Source organism: Artemia sp. Qi Xiang Cuo, chromosome 20 (assembly GCF_049724085.1).
Source record: "Artemia sp. Qi Xiang Cuo chromosome 20, ASM4972408v1, whole genome shotgun sequence".
In the NCBI taxonomy this organism is placed as follows: domain Eukaryota; kingdom Metazoa; phylum Arthropoda; class Branchiopoda; order Anostraca; family Artemiidae; genus Artemia; species Artemia sp. Qi Xiang Cuo.
In genome coordinates this window covers 13389573-13403057 of record NC_142813.1, presented here as the reverse complement: position 1 = coordinate 13403057, position 13485 = coordinate 13389573, and positions in this window count along the sequence as shown.

Genomic DNA, 13485 nt, shown 5'->3' with positions numbered 1-13485 from the left:
ACACAAAAAGCAGGTCGTCTCCAAATGGAATGGAAAGAGGTCGCAAGAAAGAATTTAAAGAAAATTGGAACTTCTCTTGAAGATGGAAAGAGAGAAGTTTTAAATAGATTTGGATGGAGGATGAGCGAGTGTAGCTGTACTGGCCTTATGCGGTTTCGTGAGGGGCTGCTGTGAGTTGTTAGTAGCAGTAGTAGTTTCAAACTTTATACTGAGCCATTGATTGAAGGCCATGATTTTCATTGACTATAATAGCTAAGTTTGATTTGCGTCATATACTGCATCTGTTTTTTATCACCTTTGCGTCAACACATACCAACTTGCTCCAGATCAGTTGTGGATTTAAAATGTACCTACTAGATTCGATCACCATTGGGTGATCATTTATTCACCACTTGCTGTGGTTGCTTCGGGGCAAGTTCGTCTGGAAATTTTTAAAAGTTACGCAAGACTCCCTGCGATCACTTCTTTTCAATTTTGGCAACAAAATTGGAAATTTCTAATCTAAGGGGCAATGCTTTTCTCCCCTCAGTCTGATCAGGTCCTTGATCAGGTAAAATATGCTGCGATTACAGACAAGCCTGTGATAGTACTAGGATTTGGCCTAAAATTTTAACAATTATTCACCAAAAAACTTTGTGGAGTGTTGATTTAACTTGTTTGTCATGTGTCGTTCCTCAATGAGGAATGACCCTTGAAGCAACTATAATCAAAAATGGTACGGCTTTTTTAATGCTGTTTTGACTTTAAGCAGCTTTGATATGCAAAGAGCAGTTTGCAGTAATAGCAGGAGAATTTTTTTTCCTCCAATCTACACATTTCCCTTTTTAATGTATTTTGGCGAGGCACGGTTGGCTCCGTGGGGAATTAATTTAAAAAAAAAAGTTTTTTCAACTGAAAGTAAGGAGAAACAATAAAAAACTTAAAACGATCAGAAAAATTATGTAAATGAGGGGGCTTGCCCCTCATAAATACCTCGCTCTATGCCAAAGTATTTTACAACTTTTAAAAAAGCTTTGTATTCTAACTAAACGGCCATTGTGTTTTAGGAGTCGTCCTTAAAGAATTTGGACAAAAAGTCAAACCTTAACGTAAAGAACAAGGTGTTGAGGAAAGGACAAATCCCCTAATATACGGAATAATTTCTGCTCGTTTTAAGTTTGAATATTATTCCTTCCTTTCAGTTGAAAAAACTTGTTTTTTTATTTTTTAATTTCTGATTGTTTTTTAAATAATGTCAAAAAATCTAGCTTCACTCCCCTCACAGAAAATTTCTCAAAGTAAAATTCCTCCCAAATAAAATGTTCCCCCCGGAAATTTTTTCAAAAACAACTCCATCATCGCTGAAAATCCCTTAGGAAAATTTCTTACGAATCCAATAACAAAAAATATTCGTAAGCAACAGGTAAATTTTGGAACTGACAGCCATTTCCTGAAAAACTCTCCTTGGCATACTTTCAATTGAAAAAGACTGTAATTTCCGATCGTTTTTCAATTCATGTTGGGCCCCTTCTTCCTACATGAAAAAGATTTCCCCGAAATTCTCCCACCCCTAGTTGAAAGTAGCTCCCGTGGAAAATTTCCCAGATGGAGAATTTCTCCCATGGAATATCGCCGACCCTGGAAAACCCCTTCAGACAATCCTGACCCCACTGAATATTTCCCTAAGAACATCTCCACGTGTTAATTTCAGTCGGCAAAGATTAAAGTAATACAAATAAAAAGTTTCGTACAGGAATTGTGGTAAATTCCCTCAGTGTAAAATTTCCCCTGAAAAGTTGACCCTTGGAAACTTTCCTTCTCACAGAAAATTTTCACCGTAGTAAATTCCCTCGAGCAGAAATCGTCCCACCCCCATAAGAATGTCTTTACACTCCCCAATAACAAATACCATACGTAAACAATGGGTACATTGAGTAACTCACAGCCCTTTCCGCATGGGCTGTGGGGGTGGGGTCATATTATCCCCAAAAACATAGTTATTGGGCTTTCAGCTATGCTGAACAAAATGGCTATCTCATAATTTTGATTATACGACATTGGGGAAAAAAGGAGCGTGGGAGGGGGGGGGGGTAGGTGCCCTCAATGTTTGCGGTTACTCAAAAAGGGCACTATAACTTTTAATTTCGGACCAATGAGTCCTCTTACGATTTTATAGGAATACTGATTTGAGGCAATCACCCCTCGGGAAGAAAAAAAACAAAAAACTAAAAACGCGCATCTGTGATCTTTCTTCTGGCGAAAAATGCAAAATTCCACATTTTTGTACCAAAAAAAGTAGCCTGGAACCCCTAAAAACTGGCGTAGGATTAAAATATATATATATATATATATATATATATATATATATATATATATATATATATATATATATATATATATATATATATATATATATATATATATATATATATATATATATATATATATATATATATATATATATATATATATATATATATATATATATATATATATATATATATATATATATATATATATATATATATATATATATATATATATATATATATATATATATATATATATATATATATATATATATATATACATATATATATATATATATATATATATATATAGAACACAACCCTGCTTAACTCCTGATTTAATACAAAACCAGCTGCTAACCTCATTTCCTACCTTAACCGCAACAGTGTTATTCTCGTACATAGCACTAATCACTTTAATGTATTTGCCTGGTATTACCATACTAGGATAAAACCTTTACTAAAGCTCTTCTATCAACAGAATCGAATGCTTACTCATAATCTATAAAACTGAGGACCATATGTGTTTGAAAACTCAGGCACTTCTCAATTATTAGCCTAAGAGGGAAAATTTGGTCGACACATCCTCTACCTTTTCTAAAACCGCACTCTCTTCTCTTAAAACTTTGTGTACGGCATCTCTCAGTCTAAAAAGTATCATATTACTAAGTAATTTACTACCTACAGAGACCAGACTAATGCCTCAATAATTACCACACTCCCTTTTATCACCTTTCTTATAAAGTGGCTTAATTAAGGTTTTCCTAAATTCGTTAGGTACTTCCCCTTTTTCGAAAATCATATTCATAATCTTCAGTAACTTATTTCTAAACTCAGAGCCACCATATTTAAGAAACTCATTTACCACCCTATCAGCACCTAGAGCCTTATTATTCTTTAATCCTTTTAGTACTGTTGCTAATTCCTCCTCACAAAACAAATCTTCCTTCACATCCAAGGTATCACAAACTTTTTAATTTTTCTCTGTATTTTTTCCTGTAACTCTATCTCGGTTAAGCAAATTCTCAAAATGTTCGGCCCATCTCTCTTTATTTTTTTCCTTATCGCTAATTGTGACCCCATTCCTATCTTTAACTGGGTCAATTCCGGATTGACTACTCCTCTCAATTTCTTAACGTGCCAGTATAATATATATATATATATATATATATATATATATATATATATATATATATATATATATATATATATATATATATATATATATATATATATATATATATATATATATATATATATATATATATATAATATATATATATATATATATATATATATATATATATATATATATATATATATATATATAAAAAAAACCTCTTTCTTGTTTATACTAGTACAAATATTTTCAGGCTACATGAGCTCATGAAAATAACTTTATGACCGTCTTCCTCAAAAACTTGCCGATGAGCAGTCACTACTGACTAATTTTGAATAAGCTCCAAGAAGCCTTGTGTAGGAGCCAGAGGCTACGTATTCTCCTCCTCTACCCCAGCCTATTCAAAGCTTCCCTATCTATTCTATTCAAAAAAAAACTAAGGACAGTCAACTTCTATTATCCCTGATCCGTGAAAAAAAAGAACGCAGTGGCATTTTATAAGAGCTGTACTCAGGAGTACTGAGTACTGAGGTACAGTCAACTGAGTCAACTGAGGAGCTCTATTAAAAAGAGAACTTACATACTAAGTATATTTGTGATTTAATTATGCGTTACTAAATATTTGGTAAGAAGGAGGAAGGAGATTCCAGGACCCCCCCCCTTAGCTTAAACTTTTGAGCATATATATTGTTTTCTCCAGATATCTGCGAATGAGGAGATAATTACCTTTTTATGCGTTAACACCAGAAAACGCAAGACAAGCGAGGATAAGTGGCGTCATATGTGAGCAAACAGTTCAGTTATTTCAAAAAAGAAATTAAAGGCGAAGAACAACAGGGACAGTAATGGTGAAAAGTGGCAGACCGTCAGGGATCTGTAAATAAGATATGTTTGCATTGGAATACACATGATTATTGTTGTAATTCGGTTAGTTGTCCATAAGCGTTTAGGCTAAAATGTGGCCGGGTTAGTAACTGCTGTTATATTTTACATATTACATCCAACGAGGTTAACCTTAGCTGGATAAGTCGGATATAAAATGCTAGAATCCACTTCAGGAATAATCACAAATATTAACAAAATATCTTATTAGAATATTTTCGTTTGACCATTGGATTCCTCGTTTACATCTTCAACAAGCTTCTGCAATCACTTTTTGTATCAAAAAAAAAAAAAAAAAAAAAAAAAAAAAATACAAGGAGAATCGCGTCAACCCTCAAATACTAATAAAAAAATTCTGCTCTATTCTATCGAAACTCCTGTTTCATCTTTTGATTGACTGTTTTTGATATCATGTTGAAAATTATGGTTGTTTCTTGGCATAGCATTGATATTTACAGTTATTTCATTATAAAGAAGATTCTGAGAAGCAAATATAAATAAAAAACAACAAACAGATGGTAAATCCCGTAACCTTTCGGCAAATAGAACAAGAAAATGCTATTTTGGGTCGTTTACCTAGTTTATTTCTTAGCAAAGGAAAAAAATAAAGAAAAGGTACTTGTAGAATAGGATACAGAGGTACTGCTCAATAGAACCAAGGTATACAGTAAGAAAAAAGTTGTTTGTATCCTGCTTCTACTGGGCTTTATCTGTGGCGGTTTTTATTATTGATTTGTTAAAGGCTTAGACCCTCCACGGGTTGACGCTGGTTTTAAGTTATTTACTTCATCAAGATTTGTTGCCAACGCAAATATAAGTCTTAAAGCAAGGTTGAAAGGCTTAAAGGCTGTTAACAAGCTATCTGGTGCATTATGTAAGCTCTATCACCTCGCAAACTACATTTGTTGTGATTCTTTCTTTTCTCATTTGGAGAAAAGCCGAACTTATAATGTCACGGAACCGCCTTTTTTTTTTTTTTTTTTTTTCTATTTCAAAAAATCATTATTATTCACAAAAAAAGAAGGAAAAATCTCCTATTGTAATGAAATCACAATCTGGGAGTGAATAGCACCAAATGAGCCCTTTGACTTCTATTTAATTTCAACTATATCATGGCACACTTTTATTTTTTGAATCTTCGTGGTAATGTCACTGGATCCCCATGTACAACTACGGTAGATTCAGAGATGGCAAATCTAGAGAATAGAAACAGCATGTTTTTCATTTGGTTGTAGAAAGAGTAGAAGAAGAGAGCCATAGATAAAAAAAAAACAATTTCCAATTCAGACCTGGTTTAAAACAACCGGAAATTCTTTTTAGCTGCTAAAATTCTTTATGGGGCCTTATCTAAGCTCTATCACCTCGAAATATATAATTCTCTGTGATTCTGTGATTTTTTGTGATGAGCCAATTTATTTTCAAATCTACTATGAAGAAAATGAGAAAATGGAAGATTTAACCACATAATTTAACCAAATAAAATTAACCAAATAAAATAGATTTAACCAAATAAAATTAACCACAGAAAAGTGAATTTCAAGACCTCGGCTCTTCAAGTCAAATTAGCTGCGCTCGTTTTCCCCATCCGTCGTTTTTAGTTCAACTAAGATATTCTCAGTCTTACTTTTATATTGTGTTTTATTTCGCTGTCCTACAAACGTCGTTCTTCACTGAAAAAACGCTTTAAAAGTGTTCCTCAGCCGGATATAATTTCGACAATAATACTTCTAGATGGAGTAAGCCATAGATTAGAGCTACTAAAAGAAAAAAGGTGACTCTTCAATAAACTCCAGCTGGAAGCTGCAGCAAACGATGTCACATCAGGAGCCTCATAGTTATGTTTATCACTTCCTGCTGGTGGAGAAGAAAATTCTCTGTTTTAGCATGAAGGATCATCTCTTTCCCTTGCAATTTTGTTCTTCCAAACTCATATTTAAAGACGGCCTGTGAACGTCAAGAGGGGAAAGGACGAACCATGTTCTCTGAGGGTATAACACGGCCTGGCTCCATAGCAACTGAGATCCCTGCTTAAAGAGTAATGAATTTGAGTTGAATCGATTTAAAAATTTCTTCACTATGAAACTAGCCCCTCGGGAACCTGTGGCTAATGTGACGGAATGCGCCTCCCCTCAAAACTTACAGATTGTGTAGCAAAATGTGGGGCGACTCGTGTCTTGGCGGCTGCTGGGTCCATAAATAGTTTAATTGGTCACCAATCTGTTACTTCTCCTGTTAAACGTAAGAATCGATCCTTAAACGTATTCCAAAATTAAGGCTGAAACTATATAGATAGTTTTTTGTATGCCAGAAACTCAGAAACTTTATGCCAGAAAAAAAAGAAAAATGATAGAAAATGTATTTTTGATTGATTTATGTCAACTATTTAGTTCCAATGGTATGGCAAGACTAATGAAAAGTTTAAATTGTTCTAACGCTCAATTGTTCTAAAACTTGTAATTCTAACGCTAAATTAACATGTTATGTTTTAGCTAAATGGAAAATTATTTTAAGATAGAGTAAATCTGGTAAGATGGTTGATAAGAGTAATAAATTATTTTTGTCCGTAGAATTTAATATTAATACTAACAGTCACTGCAGCAACAAGCCACCTGAGACCAACACAGCACCACGCTCCACTTCTATCCTAATCTATTCAAAGCTTCCCTTTTTCAACCATCCTAAGAAGTTCCAGTAAATCATTCCTTACGACCTCTTCCAACACAATTTGGGTTTTTCGTTTCGTCCTAGATGGTTGGTTGAAATGGACGATAATTGGCAATCTGTCATCCTTCATCCTCTGAATATGTCCTAGTTATCTCAACCTTTCTCTCATTATAGCCCTAGAAAGCGGGATAGAACCAAATTTTAGTACAGCTTACTGTTTGATTGTGAAAAACCTCACGGTACACTCAGTCAGACGGGTACCCAAAATAATTCGTACGCAACTTCTATGGAAAGTCCTCCTCCGTCTTTCGAAGCGCCCCCTTTTTCAAACCATACTTGTCAACTGTCATGGCTTTAGCTTCCAACACTCTATTCTTGGTTCACAGATTTATCTTTCTATTTTTTTAAACTTTTTCCAACTGTGAAAAAACACTTTAGGCCTTGGCTTTACTACTTTTAAAATCTTAATACTACCAAAGTAAGTGAAACTGTCCACTTGATCGATCTTTTCGTTACCCAACGTCGCCTTTTCATCTTTACTTATTCCTACCTTAGGAACTTGGTCTTCTTAACATTAATTTAAAAAATTATTCTTGCAGCCTGAGCTTTCAAAACCTCTAAAAAATTATTCATTATGCAAGAGATTTCACCTAGGATACTCAAATCGTCAGCATGATCTAACCCTAGGACGGTTTTACTTTCCCGTATGATTCAATGCTCTCTTATAGCCTTTGCCGTGTTCCTTAGGACAAAGTCCATCAAAATGATCCATGTAAATGGGGATAGAACGCAACCCTGCTTAACTCCTGATTCAATACTAAATCATCTACTGACCTCATTTCCTACGTTATCGGCAGCAATTATTGTTCTCGGACATTGCACTAATCTTTTAAATGTAGTTATTTGGTATACCTTAAGACCTTCTCTAGAGTTATTCTGTCGGTCAAATTTTTGTTCATAATATATACAACTGAGTACTGAAGGAGTATGATGGCTCAGGTACTGCTCAATCTTAATTTAAACTGAAAATTTGGTCGATGCATTTTTTACCCTTCTTGTTCCTGGCCTAGCCTAATTAAATAGACAAAAAATGCTTATTTCCTTTTTTGTCCATCTACATTAAATAGCTGGAGAGTAATCCTGTTACCCATACACACTTAATAGTTGGAAACTTTCAGGAAAAGTAGAGTTCGATGATCAACTAAGTCAAAATACACTACCTGTGTCCAAATTGTCAAAAATCATATCTGCAATGTTGCAAGAACAACTAATAGTAAGTTAGATATTCCAGATTATGCTGGACTTTACCGTAAGACTGTATGTCCGGGGCGCCAAAAGGCCGTATTTGTAATGTCTCAGAGAAAGTATAAATTGACCAGCATTTCCACCCATAGGAATTCATATAATTGATCAAACTGTTCGTGGTAATGAACTATAAGTAAGGAGCAACCCGGCTTAATAGTAACCAAAACTCTAAAAAACAGAATTTCGATACCAATAGATATATCAAAAGAATCAGCTTGTTACTACTACTACTAACAACTCACCTCAGCACCAAGCCGCCTGAGGCCAACACAGCTACGCACGCTCCTCCTCCATACCAATCTATTCAAAGCCTCTCTTTTTACACCCGCCCATGAAGTTCTCATTTCCTTTAAATCTTTCTTTATGACGGCCTCCCACCCCAGACGAGGACGACCTGCTTTCCGTTTAGCCCTAGATGGTTGGCCGAAAAGAACAATATTTGGCATTCTGTCATCCTTCATCCACACAACTTGCCCTAGCCACCTCAACCTTTCTTTCATTATAGCCCTAGAGAGCGGTATTAAACAACCTTTTTCGTATAGCCTATTGTTTGAAATACGGTCAGTCAGCCGGGTACCCAGAACAATCCTTAAGCAATTTCTGTGGAAAACATCTAGCAAATCTTCATCCGCTTTATGGAGCGCCCATGCTTCAGTGCCATATTTGACCACTGTCATCACTGTAGCTTCTAATATTCTAATCTTGGTTTGCAGGCTTATCTTCCTATTCTTCCAAACTTTTTTTAACTGTAAAAAAACACCCTGAGCCATGGCTATTCTACTTTTGACATCTTCACTGCTCCCACCATCTCTACTAATAATGCTACCAAGGTAAGTGAAGCTGTCCACCTGATCAATCTTTTCATTACCCAACTTCCCCTTTTCATCTTCACTTATGAGACTTAGGCTTAGTGACTTAGTATTCTTAATATTAATTTTAAAGCCTATTCTAGCACCCTGAACTCGCAAAACCTCTAAAAGTTCATTCATTTTGCTCACACCTTATGTTGATTTTAAATATATAAGTTTCATTAAGTATAGTCTTACCGATTAAAGGCTACGAGACTGAGACAGGCAGAAAATTTGCCTTATTTTCAAAAAAGGGATAACATCCCGTAGAATTATTAGAATCTTAATGAAAATGACAGCATCAGATTCAGCGTATCAGAAAACCCTGCTGTACTGGTTTCAAGGTCCTATCTGCAAAATTGTGGACCTTTGTATTTTTTGCCAGAAGAAAGATCACGGATGCGTGTTTATTTGTTTATCATACTGACCCAGTGGTCCTAGAATATCGTAGAAAGGCTCATTCGACGGAAATTAAAAGTTCTAGTGCCCTTTTCAAGTGACAAAAAAGATTGGAGGACAACCTGGCCCCCTCCTCCGCCCTTTTTCCAAAGTCGTCCGATCAAAATTTTGAGATAGCCATTTCGCTCATCATAGTTAAAAGGCCCAATAACTTTCCCTTTGTATATAGCATGACCCCCCCCCCACAGCCCCAGGATAAAGGTCTTTAAGTCATAAAATTTGTCCATTTTCTACACATAGTATTTGTTATTATGAAGTATGTTTACATTTTTGGGTTGGGGGGCGAATTTTTTGTTGGGGGTTTTCCACGAGGGAATTCTCTATGGGGAGGTAATTTTCCAGAGGGTGAAATTGTTTGTGAAATTATACACTGGGGGAATTCTTTTTAAATACAAAACCTATACAAAATCCTATTTAAATGTCTTGTTTTCTCTTTTCCGTCTCAATTTTACGCATGTAGTTGTTAAGGGTAATTTTCCGGGGTAAATTTTAACCGGGATGGAATTTTCTAGAGGATATTTCTATGGGATGGGGGATATCTCTGAGGAGGTGGGGCAAGATTTCCTGGCATTAATTAAAAGCGATCAGAAATTAAATAAATAAAACTAAGTTTTTCCAACTGAAAGTAAGGAGCAACATTAAAACTTAAAACGAACAGAAATTACTACGTGTATGAAGGGGATTGACCCCTCCTCAACACCTCGCTCTTTACACTAAAGTTTGAATTGTGTCCCAATTCTTTAAGAACGACTCCTGAAACGCAAAGACCGTTTAAATAGAACAAAAGGAAGCTTTTTAAAAGTACTAAAAACTTGTAAAAAAAAGTACTAAAAAAGGGGGGTATCACTTTTTTTTGTTGAGTCCTAAAAAAGAGAATACGCTACGCATTTCTTATGCTTCTCGTCTGACACATTGGCTAGTATGAATTTAACATTGAACATTCATAAACCGTCCTATTTACGAAAAATGTGCTTACTAAATAGAAAAGATTTTTCAGGTATTATCCTAAACAATGAGTAAATAGAGAACAGCAATGTATACGACAACTTATTTATTCATTCAAAAATTACACACTCTAAATCTGAGTTTACTATGACTCATATATCTTCGTAACATTCTTTTAAAATATATTTCGTGATGCTCTGATTGTATTACTATTTTCAATTAAAGAAATCCGTTTTCTTCACATCTATAAGCACAAAGAATCTAGAAAAGAGCACCAAATGGGGGGGGGGGGTAACATTCAGGGCAATTGCATAATGGTATTGTTTCTGTTTCTTCTACTACAGGTTTCATTTTTTAAAATGTTTTCCAAACGTCAGGAGCTAGGTTTCGGACATTCATAAAATGTTATCTAATTACAAGCTGTTTAACAGCAGCGAGTTCGATTAGTATCAAAACGAAAAAAAACGATGCAAGTAAAAAATCAATCAAATCAAAAAAAAACATACTAGTTCTTTTTGCGTTACAGCATTCATTTTCTAAGAAGATAAATCACGGGGAGAAAGGAGAATTGCGATTAAATTATAGAATTCCAGATAATTCCGAGCCATCGAAATATGGAAATTTTTTCCATTTTTGACCTATATGGAATATAGGTCACGAGAATGACCTATATTCCTATATTCTTCATTTCTATATTCGAGAATGACGAAATATAGGAGAATGTGACGTTCAGAAGCCCCAAATCAATTAGCTGATTTTTTTAAAAAATTGTGATTTATCTTTTCCCCACTTTCCTCCTGTATTTGTTTAATGGAGTTTTCTAATTTACCACTGAACACCTCATGTATTGCATTCGCCCGTGAGGTATCGGATGACACCTTTCCGCATTAATCCTGATATAAAGCACCATGTTCACCACTCATCTTGCTTTATATAATCAGTAAGTGTTAGTAATTCCCAGACAATCACTAATCAGAAAACAATCATGTGATATTGTTTAACGGATATCTAAAGGGTATTGTATAATAATACATTGTACACAATTGTGCATAGTGTAATCAATTAAGAATTCTTTCCGATGCTCAGAAGAGAGTATGTGTTTTTTTTTATGGCCGTCGGTGAATTTTTTGGTTATTTCAAAATTTTTGGTAAATTTCAAAATGCACATGAAATATCTGAATATTACAGCTTGATTGTAGTTTAATATGTTTTGGATATTCAAATGTCCCATGCTCGACCAATAACTCTGGGATCTAGCTTCTATCCATACAGTACATGAAACCAATAAGAGAGGGAACTCAAGAAAATCTCCAGTAAAAAATAACAACCTGCGCCATCTGGCTCTACCCAGAAAAATCGTGAAGTAAATTTAAAAAAAATTAAACAAAATTTGAATTGTATGTATTTCGTCTCATTTTTCCTTTTGCTTTATACTAAGGAAAAAATAAAAGACCCACCTACACAAAAATGGTATAACACACATAGTTATTTACATTAGAATGCGTTTTGCAGAGTGGCCCACTCCTAGCTATTTTATAATTCAAAAAATGGTTTGAAAGGAGCAAAATATGCCTCTTTCAGGAAATTTCAGACTGAATTTATAGAAACTTAGAACTTCAATTAAAATCCAAATTTTGATAAATCAAGACTCTTTTAAGCTTGTTTCGGATTTTTCTGGATCTGCTGAGATTTTACAAATCCTTGGTTCCGCTAGAAATTTCTAATCCGTATTTAGCCCAGGATAAGGCACCAAGAAAATGTTTAAGGCGCAAAAATTAAAAAAAATCCTACTCCCTTTTAAGTTTTCTCTCCTCTCACCTTAAACAACTTTGAATTTAAAAGTGACAAGCAACGTAAATAAGAAAAGAGTTCAGTCATCTTTGAGACCAGAGATTAAAAAAAAAAAAAAAAAAAAAAAAAAAAACACAACGAACATTAGTATAACCCATTTTTCATGTCCCCATATGCCCGTGTGAGCGCAGAAATTACCAAAAGTAAAGCAACTTTTCGAGGAATTCATTGCCAATATTAGTGTAACATAGATCTAGATAACAGCAACTTTCCGTTTCATATCAAAATTATTTAAATTTAAGCAAATATAATTAGCTTATATACATTTATATCTAGCAAAATAAACAAAAAAAACACATGTGATAGCTTGAACTTTGAACAACAACTGATATTATGGCTAATTTTCTAATAGAAATTCTGGTTTCAATTCCATGAATACACTCAACAACAGCAACAAAAATATTTTTGACAGCAAAAAAAGACTTAAAGTGTAACTAAAATTGTATTAACCCAACTTATAATCCTGCAAAATATAAGAAGATAGGGAGGAGTTTTCTGAAGACTGCCGTCTTCACCAAAATATAATAAAAACGAACAAAAGAAATTGTCTTAATCAAAAGCTTGTTATATTTTGAGTAAAACTTCCCTTTGCGCGCGCTGTGATGTATCCCATTTCTGAATCAAATTTTACATACTGTATAATATTTATGCTGTGTTTTACATGAAGAAGGCTGTTGGTTACACAGCCAAAATATTGGCTTAGGTTGTATATCATATTTATTCACTGTCTTCAGAAAATTCTTCATCTTCTTTATTTCGTAGGATGGAAAGGCTGTGTGGTGTTCGTCACTATTGGCTTATATGCCTAATCCTATTCCAAGAAATTGTTCAAAACAAAGTTACAGCAATATCAGATTAGCCTACATACACATGCTTTATCTTAATTTACTTATAACTTATTTATGTTGCGATTAATAAATGAAACCATATTATAGCTTGGTGTTTAATAGTCAGAATAGTAAACTAGTATGATTCGACAAGGCATGGGTCATTAGTGTTTTTCTTTGTACGCAAAATATCTGGCATTTTGTAGAATTGACCCTAGACTGGATCAACCCCAAGAGCAAATTTGGTTTGGCTTCGGGATATGGGTCCAATTCCTGGTGTGTCTGTTATTTGGTTT